General features: G+C 46.1%; 1 protein-coding gene across 2 annotated transcripts in view; it reads right to left on the reverse strand.

Annotated features, from left to right (window-relative positions):
• Nucleotides 1-5,650, reverse strand: part of SGMS2 (sphingomyelin synthase 2) — an 80,027-nt gene extending 74,377 nt beyond the window's left edge. Inside the window, exon 1 of one of the 2 annotated variants that reach the window (XM_032860285.1) lies at nucleotides 5,361-5,650. The gene's annotated coding sequence lies outside the window, so the exon portion shown is untranslated. Of the gene's footprint in view, nucleotides 1-4,933; nucleotides 5,168-5,360 lie in introns of those variants that run through there. The other variant, XM_032860287.1, reaches the window with a different exon arrangement.
• Nucleotides 5,651-6,000: the final 350 nt, after the last annotated feature.

Below are 6,000 nucleotides of genomic sequence, written 5' to 3' on the forward strand. Positions count from 1 at the left end.
CCTCCTCCCTTCAGTTTCTTCCCATTCATGGAAAAGCTTTTCAAGAGTGTAATTCCTATCACATAGTTTGCACTTCTAATCATCTTAATAAAAAGAGGTCATTAAGTTCCAGGGTGGACCGGCATACCCCAATTCTCCATAATAGGATGCCCCCAGTTCCACGGTTTCAGTTGGAGAACAATCTGCCGCTATTCTGACACTCATGGAGACTTTCTCGGGGTGAAGCGAGTATTGCCAGGTAAACTTAAGAGTCAAGGATGCCGGAAGGTGGGTATCTCAGCTCCTTCTCAATTCTGCCTGAGGCCAGCCCTGACAATTGAGCATCCTCCTTCCCACAGTTGAAATGTCTCATGATAAATGAACCTCAGCACAGGCACTACCAGGGAAAGAAGTGACATTTGCCTGAAAGGGTCCTTCCAGAGTCTTTCTCTTTAACTTTCAATAGCTGAGTGTCTTTTCTGACTCTTGGGCTTTGAATTTGTTACCTTCCTTTCCTTTCATCCCCTCCTCTTTAACAATTTTAGTATGTGGTTTTATTCTTTAACAGTACGGAGGGATATGTTGAAAGAAAAGATGCACATATACAACACTCAATCCACTTAATGCTTTTTAAAAAAAAAAAAATCTAGGAATGTGCCAAGTTTGGTTTGAAAATTTTAAGTGACATGATCAAACTAACACACAGAATTGTAAAGCTGAATCTTAAATTGTAAGCAAATTACCAAATTAGGTTTGGTAGCAGGGAAAACCAGTCAGCAAATAACACATTACCCTTTTTATACCTTTTTTTTTTAAGATTTTATTTCAGAGAGAGAGAGAATGAACACGAGTGGGGTGAAGGGCAGAAGGAGAGGGAGAAGCAGAGTCTCTGCTAAGCGGGGAGCCTGAGGAGGGCCTCCATCCCAGGACCCTGGGATCAGGACCTGAGCCAAAGGCAGCTGCTTAACTGACTGAGTCACCCAGGCTGCCCCCTTTTTAAACTTTCATTCTATGACCTGTTTCTTTACATTCTGCTTTGAATTACAAGTCATTGTTAGAAATTAATAAATGGAACTGATTCGAGTTTCTGTATGAAGAAGCTAAACTGATCACTACTCATAATCCAACACCCTTTATCAAAACCACGAGGGGATAAAGTAACTAGCATTGGAAATGGAAAAATAAACTCAAAGCAAAATTTAAATCCTGATTCAGGGTAGCAAAGAAGGTATGATATTAGCATAAAACTTGAGAATGCTTAAATGAAGAAATGTTTTATACCTATCATGAAAATTAGCAAATGGAAATTTATTGCACTTTCATTAAATCAATCCCACCAAGTCTTCCCGATAATATGCTTTTCAAGAGTTCAAACAAATGCATAAGGCTTTTTAAAAAGGTGACCTACTTAAAAGTGATGGAGCTTGGTTAAACCTAGTGTAGTGATAAATCTGCTAAATGCAACGTCTGAAATTTTTAACTTGTCTACCTTTACGGGGACTAAGGAGGCAAATTGTGGAAGTCGAATTTCTTATAGAGAGCTACCTGACAAAATCAGCGGGGCTCCACTCTGCTCTATTTGCTCACAAAAGATTAGCTTTCTGGCTAATAACAAAATACAAGCCCAAATATCTCTTTAAGAAAGCCTGCGTGTTCTGTTTTCATCAGATAAATCCCTTGTGTAATGAGCTACTGACCTATCGTGCAGCTCCACAGAGAATGTCGATCCTATTGCTGAAATCTTAAGAGAAACACTAAAGGAACACTGAAATTAAAACTCTTGAGTTTTAAAGAGAAAGCTTTCTAATTCTGAATATGATTTTTTAAAAGGCAGCTACATTAAACATTATAAGCCACGTTTTAAAATGCAAAATGACCAAAATCATCATGGCCAGACACATAGATACAGCTAGAAGAATACTTAGTGCAGAGTTGCTGAAAATAATAAAACTGGAAACTAACTGTCCCCAGGTAGAGGATTGGTTCAGTTGGGATGCAGCCATTGAATAGAAAACTATCAAAGCTGTTATCCAAAAGTATTTTATTATAAAGATGTCCACACCTGGATGAAAAAAAGCAAGTTAGAAAACCGTGAATAGGGAACAAATTTGGTTTTGTAGAGAATGACTTTCTAGCAGGTGCAACCTCAGGCAATCTAAATCAGTGTTCTCAATACACGTTAGCTCCTTGTGTTATACGTCCTCACAGGCTAAAAAACAATTTAAGGATATAACGCTAAGTGATTTTCTGGGGTGATTGTTGGTTTGTTTAATCTGTACTTATAAACTTCCATAAGTAATATACTACTATACAGGTAAAATTTAACAAATTGCAATATTCTTACCCAGTGATTATCTTCTTAAATATCTACCATGGGGCGCCTGGGTGGCTCTGTGGGTTAAGCCTCTGCCTTCGGCTAAGGTCATGATCTCAGGGTCCTGGGATCCAGCCCCACATCAGGCTCTCTGCTCAATGGGGAGCCTGCTTCTCCTTCCACCCCCTCCACCTGCCTCTCTGGCTCCTTGTCATCTCTCTGTCAAATAAATAAATAAAATCTTAAAAAAAAAATCTACCATCGTGCTTTGCTCACAGTAAATCAATCCTGGTATAGCTGAATTTACCCTTCAGATTTCATTTAAACAAGTTTGCTCTGGTGTCCATTTAAAATTATTTTAACGGCCTCACTTGTCTCTAATATTTTTATTGGGCAAAGCAAGGCATATTTGCATTGTTCATCCTCGTAAGAATTTATGATCCCCAATTCAGGACTCATTGTAAAGTCACTGGATCTTGCATTATCAGTGGCAGGCAGCCTATGGGAGTCTACTCACTTCCTGTTTCCTCCCAATTCCTCATCCTCTCCTCCTTTTTGGCTCCTTTTACCCCCTCCATAATCAAAAGCAAGGGGCGCTCTCTACTGGACTGTAAGCTTCAAGGACAAAAAAATCTCCTTCATGTTAGCATTACTAGTACCTAGCATAGTGGCTAGAATATAGTAGCTGCTCACTAAATGTTTAAGAATGGAACGAAGTAAATAAATGTCTGATAGCTCAGGTTAGAGGCTTCAATTCCTCCATAAGAGACTAAGTAAAGGTAGGCAGGCTACTCTAGTCCAAAAAGGTCTAGAATTCTCAGTAATTGTCACCCCTCCCCCCAAAAAAACTCACTGCAAAGTAGCACTTTTGTAAAAAAAAGTTCCCATTTATATTCCATTGTCTATTTTAATAGATGTAAGATTATTTCTATTTTGCCCTATATTTTGCTTAAAGTCCCTCCCAAATCCAAGAGTTTAAGTCACTTGCTCAAATATGGCAAATAAGTTAACCATACAGATAGCCTCAGGTCTTCTGGATTTCAAAGCCCAAGATCTTTCCACATCATGTGGTGTGAAAAATTCCCTGTGACCTTTGACCCTAAAAGCTGTCACACCTATGGTTAAGAACAAATGTTTTCAATAATTCCCAAGCAAATACTTCCCATCCTTCCACATATTTCCTTGAGCTTTTATAAGATCCCAGGAGAAGAGAAACTGAGGTCAGGAGGCAGCAACCCAAGGGTTTCCAGTATTTCCCTCCAGGTTGCTAAGTCAATCCGCTTTACTTAAAAATGAAAACTAAAGAAACCGAATTAAATATTAACTTGTAAGACAACACTTCAACGGAAGACTACTGTGGGGTGAGACTAGCAACAAACCAAGGAAAGGACTATAAAAAGAAAATTCTGCACTGCCTATTTTGAATAAATAAATACGTACAAAAAAGTTAAGGTTAGAGTTTTCCACCCCTCCAGTCTTCCTCCAGATTCCATGTTTGTCACTTTCTGGAGTTGATCTCTGTTTAAACAGTAAAGGGCAGTTCCACTGAAATGGGGTGGAAACCAAAGACCCTTTCAGGCATCCACAATGAAACGCTTAACTTCCTGAGGAGCTAAGGAACTTGCCAAAGGATCTCCCACGCGAAACCTCAGCCCACCAACTTTATAAGCAGGAAATTTTGTGGAACTTAATTGATTATCACCCATGCCAGCTCTGGAACACACCATGATTTATATACATAAACAGTTACAACCGGTTGGGGTCCAGTTTGTGCCGAAGTTATGCTAGGTCTTTCTCACTCTAACACCCTCGTTACTACCATCTATAGTGACAGTCCCATTTTACTGAGTCAGTCTTCAATGAGACCGAGAACCCACCGTTAATAGAGGAGACTCCGAGTGACGCCAAGGATTTGCAAAGTTAAGTTTAAATTGAAAATCCATGCCCAACCTAGAGTCACTAAACAGTGGAACCTCTTCAAAATTTAGCAGACCCGTCAAAACGTTTTGAGGTCACTTCAGAGCAGACGAGATGAAACAGAAGAATGGCACAGATTGAAAAGAGAAATTAAAGATTACAGAACGTTTGAGTTCTTTCAAGAGGCGGCCGCGGGTTACTGATGATTATCCGACTCTCGGAGAGGTAGACGGGTCCATACCCACCCATTTGCGCGGAGAATCCAACCCTCCTTTCCCTTAAGCAGAGTGGCTGGGGAATGCCAAACGTGGAAAGGTTTCGGGGTGGGCAGCCCAGGGCCGGGCTACTGCGGTTCACACATCGTCAGTAAGCGGCTCTGGGAAAAGAAAAAGACAGTCCCTCCTCCACCTCCTGAACTTCAGTCCTGCCCTCCCGGGCGGCTCTGGACCTTGTATGGTTTAATCTGTGTCCTTCCAACGCCAGCACCGAGTTCCCCGAAATGGTCGCAAATGAATGAGACGAATGCTCAGAGCCAGGAGCCTCAGCCACGCATCCACCCCCTTACCAGGCAACACCAACGAAGGATGCCCTGGGGCGGGGCGCGCGGGGGCCGAATTAGAGCCACGTCCGCGATCGCCATCCACCTTCCCCCTCCCCGCGCGGCGCCCGACGCGCGGCTTCTCAGCCCGGTCTCCTCCCCGGCCCCCTCCGGGCGCTGCTCACCCGCTCTCGGCTGGGGCTCCCGACGCTCCCTGCCGAAGGCACCGGCTCCCGGGCGGGGACCCGCCAGGAGACAGAGCCCGCTGCCGCAGCCACCCCCGGACCGAAGCCGCTAGAAAGTTTGCTCGGGGTCTCGCCGTCTGCACCGCGGCCCCGCTAGGCAAGCCGCTCTCCGGGTCCCCCCGCCGCCGCCGCCCCCGAGGCCGCTCCCGGCGGCGCTGCAGCACGGGCCGGGCTCGGCTGCCGAGGACGGCTCCGTGCGCGCCGAGGGCGGGGTCTCCCCGCCCGCTCGGCCCGCGGCGCGGCGCGGCGCTCGCTGTTTACCGCGGCCCGGCGGCCCGCTCTCCCCGCCCGCCGCCCTGCGCGCTCCTGACATCATTCATTCTCTCACACCCTCGCCCGCCCACTCCATTTCCAAACAGTGACTCACCCGCGGCCCGGTGGCGGCAGCGCTCGCTCCCGCCGCTGTGGCTGTCCAGGCGCAGAGCGGAGCTCGAAAAACCGGTGCGACTTCTTAAGAAGAAAACCCCAGCCGACCCTCCCCTCTCTCAGCCATTGAAGGTGCAGGGAAGGAGGGGCTTGTCCCGCTGGGCCGATTGGCTCCCGGCGGAAAGCCTGCGGGCCGGGAGCAGACCTCCTTGAGCGGTGACGGAGATCAATCTGGGAAAGTTCTTTGGGTCCCACTCCCGGCAACTTTGGAGAATGGGCCCGGAAAGGGATCCCCCACCCCGTACCTTGCCTTACTACCTGACGACGGCGTGAGTGGGCTTGGGGACACCAGGCAACGCTTGTTCGAAGGGTGCCGCCCAGGCCTAGGTCAAAGAGGTGGGTTCCCAAACCTCAGGAGGTTGCCTGGCAAGGGTAGTCCTAGGTCCGCTCTGTGGCTAACTCTAGGTGCGAGCTGGAAGGGTTCTCCAAGTGAATGACGCTTATAATACTTTCCCTTCGGTGACTAACTACCGTGTCACTCGTCCTAATCAATGTGCTTTTCTTTAAGGACAAGCGACCGTAACCAAAATAAACAGTGAAAAACTAGTTCTTTGCTCAAGTGAACGTTGCGCTCTTCCGCA

Source organism: Lontra canadensis, unplaced genomic scaffold (genome assembly GCF_010015895.1).
Source record: "Lontra canadensis isolate GAN:19392208 unplaced genomic scaffold, GSC_riverotter_1.0 scaffold1, whole genome shotgun sequence".
Taxonomy (NCBI): Eukaryota; Metazoa; Chordata; class Mammalia; order Carnivora; family Mustelidae; genus Lontra; species Lontra canadensis.